At 39.8% G+C, this 19,183-nt stretch overlaps 1 long non-coding RNA gene across 2 annotated transcripts; it reads left to right on the forward strand.

The window, feature by feature from the left end:
• The first annotated feature begins 292 nt into the window (after positions 1-292).
• Positions 293-13,939, forward strand: LOC124529415 (uncharacterized). 2 transcript variants are annotated; one of them, XR_006966327.1, is made up of 4 exons: positions 293-630; positions 7,843-8,035; positions 13,016-13,177; positions 13,307-13,939. It is a non-coding gene; the product is annotated as an uncharacterized LOC124529415 (long non-coding RNA). The 2 variants fall into 2 exon arrangements; XR_006966326.1 differs by having other exon boundaries at positions 13,016-13,939.
• Positions 13,940-19,183: the final 5,244 nt, after the last annotated feature.

Here is a 19,183-nt window from a genome sequence, read left to right on the forward strand (position 1 = left end):
CTTGCTTAAGACTTAGGCCATATAAACTAGAGAATAATACCAGACCACACATATCTTAGAAACCACAGACTGTAAACATTTTGAGAGTTAAGAAAGTTTTTATCTGCAGTAATTAGCGATTTGTCTATGTTAGGGACTGCTGTATTTTGAAGAAGGCATGGGATTTGGGGCTCTAGAGATAATGCTACGCAGTACAATAAAAAATAGCTGAGATGACTCTGTGACTTAAAATCGTGCCTGGTCTGCTGACAGCTCGGAGCCTGCTTGGGATTCTCTCTCTCCCGCTGCCTGCTCACTCTCCTGCACTCTCTCTCTCTCTCTCTCAAAATAAATAAACTTTAAAATAAATAAAATTGTGTCTGGGAACCAACCTAAGTGGAAAAGAGGCTTCGCTCGGGCTTTCCACAAATATTTAGCACCGAGAATGTAGAGGGCACTTTGGAGATAGGAATTGAACGCAAACTAAATAGCATCTATTCTCTAGGAGCTTACGTCCTAGTAGAACAAGCACAAGGCGCAGAGGACCTCAAGAGGCGAAGGAACTTCACCTTCCACGGGTTCACGGGTTCGGTTACCGCAGCCTACCTCGGCCCAGAAGCAGGTGGTCTCCCTCTGGCCCATCCCCAGAAGGTCAGTAGTGGTGCCTGTGTCTTTCGCCTCCCTCCATCCCCTCTCATCATCCCAAGGGGGTGTGTATGGTACAGGAAGATCTTTCGAGAGAAAGCGACCACGCACCTGATTTCCATTTTGGTATACTACAATCGTTCTATTTTATCATTAGTTCCCTGTTGATCTTCTAATGTGCCTCATTGATAAGTTACACTTTTTCACAGGCATCAATGTATTGGAAAAAAAACATCGTAAATAGAGGTCAGTACTACTCTGTGATTTCAGGCGTCCACTAATACGGGGATATGTATAACCAAGAGCATTAGTACAAATAAGGAAGAGCTCCTGGTTAAATTGATCAGGGAGCGCTTTATGGAGCATGTGACATTCCAGCGTGGCCTCGAAGGGACTTCACTAAGCCGAAACAATAGAAAGGAAGGACATCACCGACAGAGAGGATGTGGTTAAGATTTATCCCTACTACGTCCTGTTTATAATCTCATTTAGGGGCACCGGGGTGGCTCGGTCAGTTAAGCCAACCTCGGCTCAGGTCATGATCTCTCGGTCCGTGAGTTCGAGCCCCACGTCGGGCTCTGGGCTGATAGCTCAGAGCCTGGAGCCTGCTTCCGATTCTGTGTCTCCCTCTGTCTCTGCCCCTCCCCCACTCACATACTGTCTCTGTCTCTCTGTCTCAAAAATAAATAAGCATTAAAAAAATGTAATCTCATTTTAACCAAGGCAAGTGTTATTCTCCCATTTTATAGACAAGAAGGCTGCGTCTCTCATTGTTTTGCATCTTCATCATGCTGGTGCAGGAGTGGTATTTAAAAAGTTTGCGTGACAACAGCGTTGCTCGTAAGCAGTGGTGCAGGAATCGTGAAGAATCAAGACGAAGGGAGCCGACAGTGTTTCAGTGGTCTAGCAAGAACCCAGCAACGCCGTGGTAATATTGTGAAGAACAAGGGACAGAATTGAAGATGATTAAAAGTGTGTGGGCTCGGGGCACCTGGGTGGCTCAGTGGGTTAAGCGTCCAGCTCTTGGTCTGGGCTCAAGTCATAATCTCCCAGTTCATGAGTTCAAGCCCCACATCGGGATTCTTTCTGAGATTCTCTCTCTTCTCTCTCTCTCTGTCCCTCCTCAGCTCTCTCTCAAAATAAATAAATCAACTTAAAAGATTAAAAAGAAGTGTGTGGGCTCTTCAAGTGGAAAGGGCACCCGGTGGGTCAGAGTCCTTTCTTTAATGTGCTAATAATTCAGCTCAGGAACTGGCAATAACAGGACAGAAAGGTGAGAAGGAAAGGAAGTAACGCCGGGAGCATGAAGGTATACACACAGTACCCGTTACCAAGCTGACCACAGTTCTTTTTAATTGGAAGACTCAATAAAATTACAGAAGACATTTGTTGACAATTCAGATAGATGAGGATCAATGTCCAAGAAGATTGGGCCAACTGGAGTGAGGGGCTGGATGTAAGACAAAATTTAACAGGAAAAAATGAAACTGCATTTAAAAATGTGGCAGTTTGGGGGGCACCTGAGTGGCTTAGTCACTTGGGTGTCCGACTTTGGCTCAGGTCATGATCTCGCGGTCTGTGAGTTCGAGCCCTGCGTTGGGCTTGTGCTGACAGCTCAGAACCTGGAGCCCGCTTCGGATTCTGTGTCTCCCTCTCTCTCTGCCCCTCCCCCGCTCATGCTCTGTCTCTCTCTCTCTCTGTCAAAAATAAACATTAAAAAAAATTTTTTTAAATGTGGTGGTTTGGGGGTGCCTGGGTGGCCTCTGACTTCGGCTCAGGTCATGATCTCAGGGTTCATAGGTTTGAGATCTACTTTGGGCTCTCGGCTGTCACCACAGAGCCTGCTTGGGATCCTCTGTCCCCCTGTCTCCCCCCTCCCCCTCTCTCTCTCTCTCTCTCTCTCTCTCTCTCTCTCTCAAAAATAAATGAACATTTAAAAAATATAAAAATAAAAATTTAGCAGATTCACTTATATAAAGTTCAGTGTGTGCCATTCTGAACCCCCCCTCCCCCCCAAAAAAAAACAACATCGTCTTGGGATATTAGAAATACATTAGTTAGAGCCATATTAAAAAAATAGCCACGCTCTCTTCCTCACGACCAGAGAACATCATGGAAGTCTTTTTTGTAACTGTGACTTCTGGATCCCAAGCTTGGATCCCAAGCCTGAACAATACAGAAAGAAATGCGCACGTTTTGAGGCCATCAAGCTCTGGAAACCAAGCCTAGAGAAGGGCCTTTGTGAGAGGGCCGGAGGCGGGACAGCCTGGATGGTCCGTCAGGCAGCCAAGAAAGCACTTCAGGCTTCAGGAAGGTCACAGCAGCAGCAAGAATAAGGAGGCATCCTAATGAAAAATAATAATAATAAATAAAGAATAGCCGTAACGTTGTCTTTCCAGGAGAAGAGAGAGGGAGAATGAGAGAGTGAGACTGGGGAGTATGAATAAAGGAGAGTGGGCCATTGTGAGGGAAATGCCTTGTCTCCATTAACTTTTACGTAAAACAGGATTAGCCTCCCAGCAAGCAGCTGGCGGGAATTCATGGCTCACAAAGGAAAACTCACATTTGCATAATAACCAGACATAGAGGAATATATCTTCAGGGAAGACCAGGATATTAAAAATTCCAGTATTACTCACACCAATCCATTAAGATCTATCAGGACAAGCCAGGGGAGGGCATGCTTGACTCTTGTCCCTGCGTCTGCACGCTGAAGCCAAGTTCTAAAAGAACACCACTTCTGGGCGCTTGGGTGCTTAGGACCTCTCTGCTCTGGCAATGTGCAGGTGCAGCAAAGAGGAGCCCCAGAAACGAGGATCGGTGACCCAGCCACATTCTAACACCAGGAAGAAGGGCCAGGCAGGTGTTTCTCTCAAAGTCACGGATCAAATTTTGCTTATTTTGTAGCTGGGGCCCTTTTTAAAATAAAAAGTCCCCACAACATATAACAAAAGTTTTATTTTATTTTTTTTAATGTTCATTTATTTGAGAGAGAGAGAGAGAGAGAGAGAGAGAGAGAGAAAGAGAGCCCAAGCAGAGCAGGAGCAGAGAGAGAGGGGGAGACAGAGAATTGGAAGCAGGCTCGGCACCCAATAGGGCACTTGAACTCACGAACTGTGAGATCGTGACCTGAGCCGAAGTCGGCTGCTTAACCAACTGAGCCACCCAGGTGCCCCTATAACAAAAGTCTCATCACTATGCTTTTGTGCTCGGAGAAGTTAGGGCTGCCTCGTTCCCTAATGCCTGAGGTTCCGTTGGAAATGAAGGGTTTAGTTCGGCACATTGAAGAGTTATTCTTTTGAGGCTCTGGATTCTGGCAGAGGTGAGGCTGCTTGTTGAGATAATGATGGAAAGCTTTACATTTTATTTCTCCACCACCTAGGCCATCCCCCACTCTGAAAAGAAGTAGCTGACTTAGGTTGTTGTTATGAAACTCCAAATCACATGTGAAAATTTCCTGGCTTGAAAAGTTACGATACGTTCATTTTCAGAATTAGGTCAATTTTCTGACTTAAACTAATAAGGTATCCATGCAGATCTGTTTTGAGATCATCCACGGGTGCAACAGAGTATTTTCTGAACAAGTCACGTTATATATAATGCAGTATTTCTAATTTTGATAATTGCAATATGATATGATGCTAATCCCATTTTATGGTTGAGAATATATCTAAGGGTTACAAAGTAGTGAGTGAAACTAGGATTGAAAACTAGCTCCGTGTCCCCCCCACCCCAACCATGCTGCTTTTCAGTAATGATTTACACGGTAATTGTGTTGTATTGTATTCATTTCTAGGTGAAAGTCTACTTAGTATTCATAAAACATCCCATGTAAATTTCCAAGTGAAATGAATAGGTCCAGTGCCATGAGTATTTGTATAGATATTAGATTTTATCACCTTTTTGTATGCCTTTTCTCATCATTGAGATAACAGGAGCCATAGAAATATTAGTGAAGAAATATTTAAATAGGAGATAAAATAGCATGTAAAGTGACAATTCTAATCAAGCATAAAACATGCAAATTTCCAAAGTATATGAGGTGTCAATTATTAATCATCATTCAGAAAGATGTCTTTGTTACCTATCTTATGGTAGTTAAAGTCAAGCGAAAAGGGAAAGTTGAACATAGATCCACATTGTTTTGGATACAAACATGGTTTAAACACAGTGTAACATTATATCATAAAGTCTCTGAATTTGATCCTTTCGGAAATATTTTTAAGAAGAAATAGAGCAATTTTCTATGATTTTTGACAGAGGAGAAAATTATTTAAATGTATTTCTCGGGCAAAAGGGAGCATCAAATTGTACTTTTAAAAAATATCTTAAATTGTACTATTTAAATATAATGTCAAGAAAGCAAAGATAGGAATTCAGAAGGAAATGAAGACATTAATAAATTCCTTTTACAGAAGCAGTAAAAGTGAAAAAGAAATAATTGAGCTCCTTAGCAAGTGATTCCATATCTCAGAGTAAACCAGTGGAGGTCACTCTATAGAACTAACCCTTGCCGACTGGCCAGTTCTTACTTTCGGTGTCTGAGTCATAGAAGTGAATAATTTCATAAAGTCCACGTATTGGTGGGTTTTATAACGTTATAAGGACCAATAGACATTTGTTATGTGGTTGGTTTTGCTGGAGACAGGACACCTTTCATTCAGTCATTTCCAGTTACTTGAAAGACCTTATGTTTGGTTATTTACCTATGAATGTTGCCAAATGGGGTCTAAGGAAACCATGTTAGGTGAAAGACAACAGGAGTTTACATTCCTGGAGGTCAATCATGGAAAGAAAAGCCAGCTTTGAGATCAGTCAATTAGCCAGGCATGCTTAGTTTTCTTTGCTAATAGCAAGGCTTAGTTTGGCCCCGTGGGGTCAAATGTTAAGACTGGTTTTGATTCAGCAATCGCATCCTTTGATACCTTTGATTTTTGTTATTTTGGAATATCTTTATACATTATACCTTGAGACCTTTTCCGTTACTTCCACACTCGTATTCCCTAGAAGTAGCTCACCAAAAGTAGTGTAAGCTTTCATGCAGAGTCTGCTTATTCATAACCAACCAATGTACCATGTACCATTATAATAATTATTGAAAGATCCAGCCTTCATCGCAAGTATAGTAACTATTCTGATAAAGTAACTTGCACCATTTCATAGTCTACAAGGGGCTGCAACTTTTTGAACTCATAATGTTGACTGTAAGAAACTGAACCTAGGAAGTAATCTATGGGAGAAAAAATAACTTTTAAAACTCACCTTTTTAAAAATTAATTTCAGACCCAAATCACTAATGACTTCCTTTGGTGAATGACCACGAAGTTAAATGCTTGATAAAAGATATTTTTTCTTTGTTTCAGCCTCTGTTGGAAATAGTTGTAAAATGTTTAGTACATGGTACATCAATCCTCTTTGATGCTTAAGCAACCCTGAATGCCTTCAGGTCAATGCCCACGAAGGTTCTTTAAATAGAGATAAAGATCAGAACTGACACAGGGACCCCAGGGGCCTATCCTAGAAAATGTTGTGTTTGTTTTGTTTTGTAACTAAACAAATTCCTGTGAACTCTTTGTTGTCATTTTTCTAAATCCTTCAAAAAAAAAGAGGGATTTGGAAGACAAAACAGATTGAGGCGTCAAAACATTTAAAGTTTCTTCTATAGGGAGAGTCCTATGTTCCTTAGCGTTTCAGCTGAACTAGAGCCAATATTTCACAACATACTTTCGTTATTGTCTCTTACAAGCACTTAAAGCTTTCATTGCTGTTTTTACTCTTGCTACTTCAATAACTTCCTCTTCAGCATATGGCATACATTCTGAGTGTGTTTGTAAATGACTTGTAATATGGTGTAACTGATATGTAAAACCTGCACATTTCATTAAAATTTAGCCCGGTGTTAGGGGCCACTTAGATCTGTTGGCTGGAGTGTGATTGAACTTCAGTTCAGTCTCTGCTCAGGACTTATTCCAGTGGCCAATGATTGCATTCCTAACTGCTGTAAATCGTCCCACAAATGTATGACCGTATGGAATATGAACAAGAAAGAGTGAATGTGCAAAGAGTATCTCCAGGCCCATAGATTATTATTAGCGTAGGTGTTATATGTTCTAGAGTTTACCTGTTTGTCAAATCAAAACAGAAGCTTCAGTCTTAGTTCTTTTCGGTACTACGGGTAGAGGCATGTAACATCTTGCGTATGGAAACGAGTAATCTTAAGAACAGAATGCTTAAATTCACATCCCAACTCCACAATTTCCCGGCTAATTATCAAATTATTTTCTGTTCCTCAATTTTCTCATCTGTCATTTAGGGCAACGGTAAGTGCTCCCATGCCTCTTACTGCACCATTATTCTCAACAGCCAAGATTTATGGCAACAAGTGTCCATCAAAGGAGGAATGGATGAAGAAAATGTGATCTTTATATATAATAATAACCATTATTGTTTTATCATTATATATAAATATAGATATATATAGTGGAGTACGGTCCAGCCATGAGAAAGAAGGAAATCCTACCATTTATGACCACATGGATAGACCTTGAGGGCCTTATGCTGAGATAAGTCAGACAGAGAAAGACAAATACTGTATTATCTCACTTACATGTGGAATCTAAAAAAGCAGAACTGGAAAAAACAGTAGAATGGAGGGTTGGGCAGATGTTGTTTAAGGGTATGAACTTGCGACTAGTTGATGCGTAAGTCCTGGAGACCTAATGCACAGTATAGTGATTACAGTCAGCAATCCTGTATTATAAACTCCAAAGTTGCTAAGAGACTAGATCTTAATTGTTCTCACCACAAAAAAGAAACGCTGATCACATGACGTGATGGAAGTGTCAGCTCATGCTACGACGGCAATCGCATCACAATATGCAAACGTATCAAGTTAACCCAGCGCACACCTTAAACGTACACAATGTTATTTGTCAGTTATATCTCAGTTAAAAATACAGCAAGTACGCAGAAATTAACAATTCCTGGTGCATAGAAACATCTGAATAAATGTTAGCGCTGATGACTCGAGTTTTTAAGTGAGTTGGGATGCTTTGCAACAGGGCAGATGCCAACAGTCATCCAGCAAATACTTACAAGCACCTTCCCTGCGCAAGACCACGGTCAGATCTTTGTCTGCGAATCCGCTAAAACCCACCCGCGCCCTTTTGTAAATGCCGCCCCATGTTTACAATGTTTTCTAACGTTGTTGCTTTGCAGGAAAACCAGACAAGGCAGAAGGAAAATGAATAAGCCGAACAGGTTATTGCTGACAGCTTACGGGAACTCTTCTGTCTCCAAGTTTGAAAAAGGGAAGTTGTTCTTGTTCATCCCCAGGAAGATGGGCTGTCGGCTGGCTGGCAAAAAGAGCTGTGTGATATTTGCAAATGAAAAGTACACCACTCAAGGAAAGGTACATATTTCTGAGGCTGTTCCGTGCTTGCCTTTTTTCTTGGTGGAATCTAGCAGGAAGTGAGGCACAGAGAGTTTTCTTTAGGGAAGATCACAGCCGGAATCTCCACAGAGCCCAGGCCTGCCCAGAGACCGGTGTTAGAGAACCACTAAACCTCAGGTTGCTGAGAGAAGCCCCACCCAGCGGAATTAGGCTGGTGCCTCTCAGCATCTCCGGTTGTGTCCGAATTGGAGCTGCTCTCACTGCCTGGAAACGTCAAGGTCACACCCAATTGGACAGGAGGACATCCAAATTACACAGTTGAAGCGGTGATTGGAAATAGTTGATCTGGTTTGATTGTAGGTCACTTTATTATTTTGAGTCTTGGGTGTGCTTTTAAGAATCACTGAATTTAGATATAAAAAGCTCCTCCAATCTTCTCATTTAATCGATGAGGAAAATGATGTCCCAAGAGGGTAAATACTCTACATCCTTTTAGGGAGATAAAAAGTTGGGGGGGGGGCACGTGGGAGGCCCAGGCATTAGAGTGTCCAGCTCTTGATTTCGGCTCGCATCATGATCTCACAGTTTCGTGAGTTCAAGCCCAGCCCTGCATCGGGCTCTGGGCTGACAGTGTAGAGCCTGCTTGAGATTCTCCCTCTCTCTGTCTCTCTCAAAATAAATAAATAAACAAAAAAAAATAAAGGAAAGATACAAAGTGGCCACTGGCTACCAACGCAGGTTCCCAGGACAGTTCCTGAGATTACTTCCTTCCTCCTCTGCTTACAAGCTTTCCCGAATAGGTCATTGACCCTCCCTGTACTTCAAGTTCCTGATCTAAAAATGGGGATAAAAGTAATCCAAAACTCAGAAATCGGCAGGAAGATCTAATGACATCTCATTAGGGTATTTAGTAATGAACCTGCCTAGCCTATAATAAGTATTCAATCAAGGTTGCCTCATTCTTATATTACAATTATACCTGTTGGTTTTACTTTGGGGAAACCTAAGTTGGAAAGAAACCAGAAGACAATGGGCTGACAGTCAAACATTGCTTTATGCTCTGATCTTCACTCTTGACCTCTAATGAGCTGGCTAAATGATAAGGAGAATTTTTATACTCAGGGTTATTTGTTTTTGTTTTTGCCTCCCAGCGCAGTATTCAGAGTACCTGAGAGGATTAGGTTATAAAAGTTATGCTTGGAATGTTTTTAAAGAATTTGATTATTTTATAAACAGTGTTTGAAAGAATTTAATTCTTTATGTTTTGGGGACTTCAAATGCTTAAGATGGCACTTCAAAGTATTACTATAAAAAGGAAAATTGTAAATTTACTAGGAAAAATATAAGGTATTATCTTTATGACACTGAGGTAGAAAAAGCCTTTTTTTTAGGTAAGAAGCAAGAACTAAAAATTCAAGTTCATCAAAATGCCAAACTTTGGTTCAACATAAAAACATTAAAATGTTAAGAAAGACAACTCAGCTGGGGAACGGATTTGCCTTAGATATCTCACAAAAGATACTCACCCAAAACGTATTTAAAATATTTTATAAGCCGGTAAGGAAAAAAAGTCAAAAGACCTAGTAGGAAAATGTTCAAAAGGTAAGACTAAGAAACTCACAGAAAAAATACAAATGGCCAACGCATATATGACAAATGTCCACCTTCAACAAAAATGAGAAAAGGAAAATTAAAATGAGATGTTTTTTCCCCCTAGGAACGTAGATATTAAAAGCCTAATGGCATCGAGTGTGGCTAGGGCTATGGAGACAGGCCATAGCTGTTTTTAGACACGGCTGGCGAGGTCTGAGTTGATGCAGCCATTGAGAAGAACAATTTAGCAGTTTTCACCAAAACCCAAAATGCAGTCTGTGTCCCTCCTTCTCCGTATCAATGCTCAATACGGAGGAACACAGAGAGAAACACATAGACAAACGGAAACCAAAATAATGTGTGATTGTTTTGGGGTTTTTTTCTATGTTGAAAAATTATAAAAAACCTAACTCTCCTTCGATGGAATAATGCTGAATAAACCAGGGCATATTCCTTCTCTGAAATGCTAAGCATGATTAAAAAGGAAAGTATTAAACAGAGGGATAGATCTCCAGGGCCTAGCTTGAGATAAAAGTAACCAGTAGCAGGAAAACTCATATAATAGGTACAGTCTATATGTAGAATATAAAAAGATATAACCAAACGGAGTACAGATGTTTGGAGTCACGTGTCTTTAAAAAAAAAAATTAATGTTTGTTTATTTTTGAGAGAGAGAGAGAGAGGGAGAGGCAGAGAGAGAGGGAGACACAGAATCTGAAGCAGGCTCCAGGCTCTGAGCTGTCCGCACAGAGCGTGACGTGGGGCTTGAACTCATAAACCATGAGATCATGACCTGAGCTGAAGTCAGACACTTAACCCACTGAGCCACCCAGGCACCCCTGGAGTCATATGTCTTTACGTAGAAGCACAAGAAAAGTCATGGAATGATACAACTCATAGCTGAAGAGCTGGGGATCATGGCAAAGGCATTGGGGGGTGGGCATTCATCGGGTTTTATGGGCCCAGCAAGTCAAGAACAGATTAATATGTAGACAGGGACAAAAATGTCAGTTTTATGATGGATGAAGGCTATAACGGAGCCGATGGCTTCGGTCCACAAGCAAACAGGCTTGCTGAGGTCTTGCTCCCATCACATTTACCCCCTGCATGTCCCCTCTCCCTTTCAGTCCAAGCCTTGGGGACATTCTGCAAGAGAGTTCAGTTCTTCATAACCTCATAATGGTCAGAGCCAGAGAAGGGAGTTAAAAGGCCGGTTCCTCAATCTCATAACCTTTTAAGAGACGGGCTCCACTTGACTTAAAAACGTGGACCAATGCTGTCCCCACCATGTAGGTAACGCATCTTTCTTTCACATCCTCTGGAGGAGTAAGTCTGGAAAGGATGGGGCAGCCAGGTCAGCATTACTCTTGTTGCTGCTTTTAATGTTACTGTTATTCTTGTCCCACCATGGTGATGAATGAGTGCCTCCCTTAACAGCGTTGCTAACAAGCAATGTTTTAATGCTTTAGAAAGAGGAAATGTATTCTTGCAACACAAGTGAACAAAACCAAAATTTAAATAGAAATTTAGAAAGGATGTTAGCTTTTTCTCAGAACAGTGGTCACGTACAAGTAATGTTTTAATACTTCCAAGGAAAAAATATGTTTGTACAAGTTATGTAATAGAATAAAAATTAAGATTAAAGACAAGACAGAAAGCTCAAATGGGGCGCCTGGGTGTCTCAGTTGGTTAAGCGTCTGACTTCTGCTCAGGTCACGATCTCACGGTTCGTGGGTTCGAGCTCCGCATCGGGCTCTGTGCTGACAGCTCGGAGCCTGGAGCCTGTTTCGAATTCTGTGTCTTCCTCTGCCTTTGCTCCTCTCCCGCTTATGCACTCTCTCTCTGTCTCTCATAAATAAATGTTAAAAAGACAAGTTTAAAAACATTTAAAAATAAAATTAAAAAAAAAAGAAAGCTCAAAAGATATCACATGAATTTTCTTCAAAAGGACTGGAAATTTCTATGAAATTGAACATGTAGACGTTCAATAAGTTTTATATCAACACCACTATACATTCAAATTATTGAATAGCATTTTTGAAATAATAAATAAATATTAAAATGAAAAGTACTGTGTGCAAGGCACTTTACATGTTTTACACTTTACATGGTTTTTTTTCATTTCATTTTTCTTTTTTTTTTTTTTTTTTTAAGCACCATGGGGTTTGCATGCTTCTTCAGTTAAGGAAACTGAGGCTTAAAATGGATAAATATTTTTCCAAGGTCCCAGAAAAATTGAGCCCATTTCAATGCATATTTATCTCCCTTGTTCTTTACCAAAATTCTCTCCCAGCTACCAGGCCACCATTGGATAAGCTGAACATATGTGTTTAAAATTAAGATAAATTCAGTTATTCTCTTGGCATATACACTTGCAGTGATTCACAAACTTGAATCTTCATCTACAAAGAAGAAAGAGGCTTTTATTCTTGTAAACTATAATTATAAGCGCTCAATATTTTTAGAGAGAAAAATGTCTCTGTTTGTGCTAGGTATTTAATAATCACCTACAGATTTGCTCTAATTGTCAGCTTCTCCAGATGACTATGGTTCTTTAAATTTCTTAACAAATAATTATAAATAGATGTTTTAGTATGAAGACATGGGAAAGATCTTCAGTGTTTCCTGTACTTCATAAACAACCATATAATTTCCATCCATGACAATTTCCATTTTCTTTTTTTTTTTTTAAACATTTTTTTTTTTGTTTGTTTATTTTTGAGACAGAGAGAGACAGAGCATGAATGGGGGAGGGTCAGAGAGAGGGAGACACAGAATCGGAAACAGGCTCTGAGCTGTCAGCACAGAGCCCGATGCGGGGCTCAAACTCAGGGACTGTGAGATCGTGACCTGAGTGAAGTCGGCCGCTTAACCAACTGAGCCACCCAGGCGCCCCGACAATTTCCATTTTCTAATATGAAACAGTGCGAGGCCACACTCTGGGCTTAAGTCTACTGGAAGCATTCTCACATTCTTTTCCTTCTCAATTACTTCAGATCTTCCTCCACAATGTCGTAAATTTACATAAGAGATTAATAATCAAATACATGAGCATATCTTTGTTTTCATTTGCATCAAAGCTTCTTCTTTTCCTCTTCCTCCTTTCTCCCCCTCTCTCCTCTTTCCCTCCTCCTCCTCCTCCTCCTCCTCCTTCTCCGTCTCTCCTTCTTCTTGTAAATGCTATTTAATCCCAAATAAAGACTATATCACATATAGGTGCAAACAACATATGACTCCATTGGCTACGCATCAGGAAAAGCGATGATGGCAGTTTGGTGAGATTCACCGGCCAACAAAGATATGTCAGGGTACGAGCTGATACTCCAAATGTACGGACCACTTGATGATTCTGATTGTACATATGTTTAGCTTGGCTTGTGAGCTTTCTCCAATCTGTTATTGCAGAAAAGAACTGAGGTAATCCAAAAGAAAGTATTTGGGGACTTCCAGAAGATTCTCGAGCCAACAAAAATATACCCCAATGCCAAAGCACTCCCTCGCTAAAGTCAATATGTGAAAATGTGAATATTATTTTGGATGCCGTTGTGCTAACCCAAGTGTGTTGAGGTAAGAGCTTATATTTGTCAAAGTGCAGATTTGGTTCTTCTCGAGTCATAAAACATGGGAGCTAACATCTTGATGACTCACCTTAAAATCCTTTTCTTCTCTTTGGGTAACGACAACGTATTTTGCCAGACAGCCTGGCAAAAAGAAAAGCTGCTTTTTTACCTGCCAAACGACTGAGATTATGATCGAGATTGAAAACCAAGATATAGAAACGATGGAATACCTCACAGCTCTCCTCCCAAAACTTGATTCCCCAGATAACAATCCCCATGTTATTATTCCCAGAATAATAATCCAATTATTTTCTCATTTATTCCCAACTCCGTAAGATTTGGGAATTAGCCCATACATGGGGCCCCAAACTCAAGCACTTCCCGTATTAACAATCGGAAACCATGCAAAAGAGAAAAACCATTTCAAATGCAGATTAAAGCAGGTATTTGGAAATTTGGACATCTGTTTTTAGGAACTCATCATGGAGGGAAGTCAAAGGGAAATCGGATCACATTGGAATACCATTTCCCCCCCATTCTTTGAAATTTGCCTTTTGTGTAAATAAAAAAAATAATAAAAGCCAAAAATATATATATATATAAAAACATCACTCTCTGAAATGGCTTCCTCACGTCACGCCTCAGGGATGTGAAGTAAAAAGACAGCACAATCAGTATACCAATCAGAAGGCTAGCAGATCATTGGCAACTCTGAGATCTATCATTCTTCCAACTAGGAGCAAGAGTTCTGATCGCGTGTGAGTTAATACGAAACAAGGTATTTTCATGGAGATGTCCAGTGAGATTTTTCACTGTCATTCAGGGCTGAAGGAAATGGCTGTTTCTTCAGAGAGGCAAGATGGCCCCCTGGACTGAGTCCTGAACCAGGGGCTGTAGAACGTGGGTTCTCCCCTCAATCCCATTACTTGTAGTCGCTGTGGTTCACTCTCTCTGATCTTCCTTTTCTTTCTTCTTAAAGAGGAGTGCCCGCCATGCCCCCTTCGGAAGAGCTTTGAGAGGCAGAGTCAGTGAAGACGTGTATTAGAATCATCTAACAAAACAGACAGTGCTGTACGCGAAGATGTCATTACTAATATTAGAAACTCTATGCGATTACTAATGAGAGTGACACTGTGTGAATGCTTCCTGCAGGGATGTGGTGTCAGCTCAAATGGTGACCCTCCCGAGTAACTCAGGAAAGGGTGTGCATCATCTGATTTTTTGAAAGTGGAGATACAAGAATCATGCTAGAGACCAAACTGCAATGTAATATTATCTATAATAACATTATATTATATTGAATGTGTGTGTGTGTGTGTGTGTATATATATATATATATATATATATATATATATATATAGTAACTGTCCCCAGCATCAAATAGGGAAGATTTATGTATTACAAAGAAAATGTGCTTTCAACAAGAACAGCTAAGAGAAATGTTTTTTTTTTTTTTTAAATTCCAGACAAGTTTTAAGCCAAAGGAAAACAAAAGAAATGTTAGAAGCCTACCAAGTCTAGTTGTAATCATTGTGGAAAGCAGGAAAAACTTGAGAATTAGTGGATTCATAAATAATGGTAAAACAAAGCTGTGGTTTGAACTGATCTTAATGCCCTCTGCAGGAGAAATCAGATACATTACGTGCTCAGAAAGCACACTGAGAAAAAAGAAGGAGGGAAAGAGAGAGAAGGAAAGGCGTATTGAAAGGTGTGGCTCTTCCGGGGCTGGCTTCAGCACCCTCTTGTGCTTATTAAATATTCTGTGCAAACGTCTGGGTTGCAAGCCATAAAATGAAGTTCTTGGAGATGTGTTCCACAGTGATCTTTCCGATAAAAGCCCTTAGTTTTAGATGAAAAACATAATGGAGATAACGAAGATTTAATCACTTAATTTAATCTTGTCCTGCTTGGATTAGAATTCAGATTTCCTGATTCCTAATCTTTTTTGCCACCTTTCATCATGTTTCACATTTACAAGATATGATCATTTAATTATGGGACAGTGATTTCAACTCATTTTTGGACCCTGTCTAGTCGCCACTACTCAAAATTATATTACAGTACACATTTCCTCTATAGGGATATGAATCAAAACTAACTGTATCTTAATAATTTTGTCCCGCCCCTTGAGATTAGAGATACGAAACAAAGGGTAGAATCTATGCTTATATTTTTCCATGTGAATGAAAAAAGTTTGAAATATAAATCACTAACAAAAATAAATGATAAAGAATTTCCAGTTATTAACTTAAACGGCTTTAACAAATTACAGTGGCAGAAATGCTAGACTAAATCATGCTATTGATATGAACGCATTGACGGATAGATGATAAATAAAATGGATACATACATAGATATCTAGTCTTTGTGGGTAGGGCGAGTTATTTGTCAGAATGTAAATGGGACAGTTAGGATTCCATCAGGTCATTTTTTCTTGCAGACAGTTGAAATGACATGAATTGTCTTTCTTGTTTGGCTTCAGGAGAGGCTAGGCAAAGTGTTTTTAGCCGAGATCCTAATTTGGAATCTCTCAAAGCCTTTGTATTGAGAATTTGACTGACTTGTCTCCACTTGGTGGGCTGATCTGGGATTTTCTAGGACGTTAGCTGCAAAATGTTTAGATATGAATCCCTGTAGTGACATCTGGCACAAACGTTAAAAAAAATGTCCTTATCCATCGCACTAAGTCCAGACTCAAACACACTTCTCTGCATTCCACTATTCCAGCCCCGCACACAAAGTGTATTTTCATCTGTAGTCATTGCCATCTGTTAATGTGGCGTTCACAAATAATCCCATTCTGGAAGACTATATTTACATTTTAATTTCATTATGATTAGATCAATGAGGCTACTGATGGTTTCTTCTATTTTCCTTTTTAATAGCCTCTTAAATGTGAACTGCAGCCCTTTTGTGCATCAATCTGCTTTCTCGGGGAGAGGTTTTTTTTAGCGTGCATTTTCTGTTTCTATGAAGCAGTTAGAATAGAAAACAAAACAAAAACAATCCAGATTCATAAGTTTAAACTTCACCTAAAAAAAAAAAAACAAGCTTTTGTAAGTCATTACTTAGTTGTCCCAGAACAGTGAAAACTTCAGCTGGAAAGTGATATGTATTGTTGTTTTATGGAAACATTAAAAATCTCCCCAGGAGAGAGCATTATTTGTTTGAAAATGAAAAGCAGTTGAGGTCTTCAAAATGTTTTTATAAAACTTCAGACTAGTTTAAGGTGTGTTTAAATAAATAAACACACACACACGTACATATATACATTTAAAGTAAAATTTCTGAGATAACCATTTGGGTGTTAAAAAACAAGCAACTTCTGGGGTGCCTGGTGACTCAGTCCGTTAAGCATCCAACTCTTGGTCTGGGCTCAGGGCGTGATCTCACCGTTCGTGAGATTGAGCCCCACGTCAGGCTCCCCACTGACAGCAAGGAACCTGCTTGGGATTCTCCCTCTCTCTGCCCCTCCCCTCCCCAAAGTAAATACATAATCATTCTGAAATAAAGATGGAACTTTTGGTTATGGACATGACCATATAACAGCTATTGGATTTAACTACCTAAAAGACAAAAGATATGAGCTAGCTGTTTTCAGACGTCAGACCATATACCAGGCAGGTCTTCTGTTCTTAAAAGAAGGAAAACACATGAATTCAGATATCTCCTCTATTCACTTCAGCTTTCTGCCTGGGGCACTTTCCAAACTATAGGACACGGAAGTTAACCCAGATTGAGAGCAGTGGTTTTGCTTAGTGGAGGAAACAGATGTCAAGAGATCAGGGCTTCTAAGACCGCTGTAATTTGTGGGGCTAGAGAGTATGATGCTAAGTGAAATAAGTCAGAGCAAGACAAATACTATATGACTTCACTCATATGTGGAATTTAAGAACCAGAACACATGAGCAAAGGGAGAAAATGAAAAAGGGAGAAAGAGAGAGAAAGAGACAAACCAAGAAACAGACTCATAACTTTATAGAACAAGCTTTTGGTTACCAGAGGGTAGGAGTTTGGGTTATGAGGTTAACTAGGTGAGGGAGATCCTGACGAGCCCCAGGGGTTGTATGGAAGTGTTGAATCACTATACGGTACACCTGAAACTAATATTACACTGTATGTTAACTAACTGGAATTAAAATACTAACTAAAAAAAAAAAAGTAGGGCTAACAACTGAACTAAAGAGTGAGCATAATGTTCGAATGCACATTTTATTTTACAAAGATAGATGAATGGCTAATAAGTACATGGAAATTTGCTCACTATCATTAGCTGTTAGGGGAATGTGTGTTAAAACAATAGCGATCTAGGGACGCCTGGGTGGCTCAGTCGGTTGGGCTTCCGACTCTGGCTCAGGTCATGATCTCGCGGTTCATAGATTCGAGCCCCGCATCAGGCTCTGTGCTGATGGCTCGGAGCCTGGAGTCTGCTTCAGGTTCTGTGTCTCCCTCTCTCTCTTCCCCTCCCCTGCTCACTCTCTCTTTCTCAAAATAAATAAACATTAATAAAACCAAACAAAACCAAAAAACAATAGTGACCTAGCACTACATACACACTGAAACGACTGTGGTAAGAAGTCAGATACTACTAAGTGTTGACAAAGATGTGGAGAACCAGGAAACCTCATGTATTCTTGTGGGAATGAAGACAGTACAGCTACTTCAGGTAACATTCTGGCAGTTTCTTAAAGGGTTAAACGTAAATTTACCATTCAACCTAGCAAATCCACTTCTAGAAATCTACCCAAGACCAGTAAAGACATAGGTCTTCATAAAGACTTGTACATGAGTGTTCACAGCAGCATTATTTATAATAGCCAAAAAAATAAAAAAAAAGAAACAATCTAAATGTCCATCAGTTGGTGATGGAATAAACCTAAATGGATGCAGGGAAATGGTGCATTCAGCAATTAAAAGGAACGAATTGTTGATGCATGCTATAAAATGTCCGAAGCTAAAAATACGCTAAGTGAAAGATGCCAGATACAAAAACCATTGGATTTATATGCAATGTCTAGAAAAGGCAAATTTATAGTCAGAAAGCAGGTCAGTGTCTGCCTAGGACTGAAGATAGAAACTTTAATTAGCTGTAAATGGCACAAAGGAGCATGTGGGGATGATGAAAATGTTCTTAAATTGGACTGTGGTGGTGGTGACACATTCTATAAATGTACTAAAATCATTGGATTGTTTTAAAAAAAACACACACACAGTAGGGCTAGACTAACCATAGAGTAAGTGCCATGCTAGAGCCATCTTAGTGAAGCCAAAGTCATGTTCATTCATCAGTCAATTAACTGCCTGTCAGAATAAAGCTCAACGTGATTTAAAGGGATGAAACACAATCTGGACTCTATGCAGCATAGCGGCTTCATTATCGAACGTGCAATACAGGGCCCCTAGACATACAAAGAAGCAAGAAAATGTGACCCATAACCGGGAGCAAAACAAGTCAACAGAAACAGATCTGAGATGACTCAGATGGTGGAATTATGAATAAAAACTTCCAAAGAGTATTATAAATCTGTTTGAGGATTAAAAGGAAAGCATAAACACACTGAGGGAAGAGAGAGGACATTTCAGCAGAGAAATCAAAACCATAAAAATTTAATTCATGGAAAATCTGGAACGAAAAACAAATCGGAAATGAGACATTCACTAGGTGAGTTGAACAGCAGGTAGGAAAATACAGGAGGGAACAGTAAGTTTAATGGAGGGGAACAGAAAACCTAAATTTGAACACAGAAAAAGATTTACAAATGAAGTGACCCATGAGACATATCAAGCATAAAACATATGTATAACTAGAGCCACAGAAGAACATAGAGAGAGTTGAAGGTAGAGAAAAAAATCAGAAACATTATAATGGCTGAAATTTTTCCAAAGGTAAGAATGACTATTAACTTCTCATTAAAAACAGTATGAGACAGCCTACCAAGAACTGGCATCTTTGTTTTTTTAATCTTTTTAACATTTATTCATTTTTTTGAGAGACAAAGAGCAAGCAAGCGGG

Source organism: Lynx rufus, unplaced genomic scaffold (genome assembly GCF_022079265.1).
Source record: "Lynx rufus isolate CCGP_SWC_20201006 ecotype Redwood Valley unplaced genomic scaffold, mLynRuf1.p SCAF_6, whole genome shotgun sequence".
Lineage (NCBI taxonomy): Eukaryota > Metazoa > Chordata > Mammalia > Carnivora > Felidae > Lynx > Lynx rufus.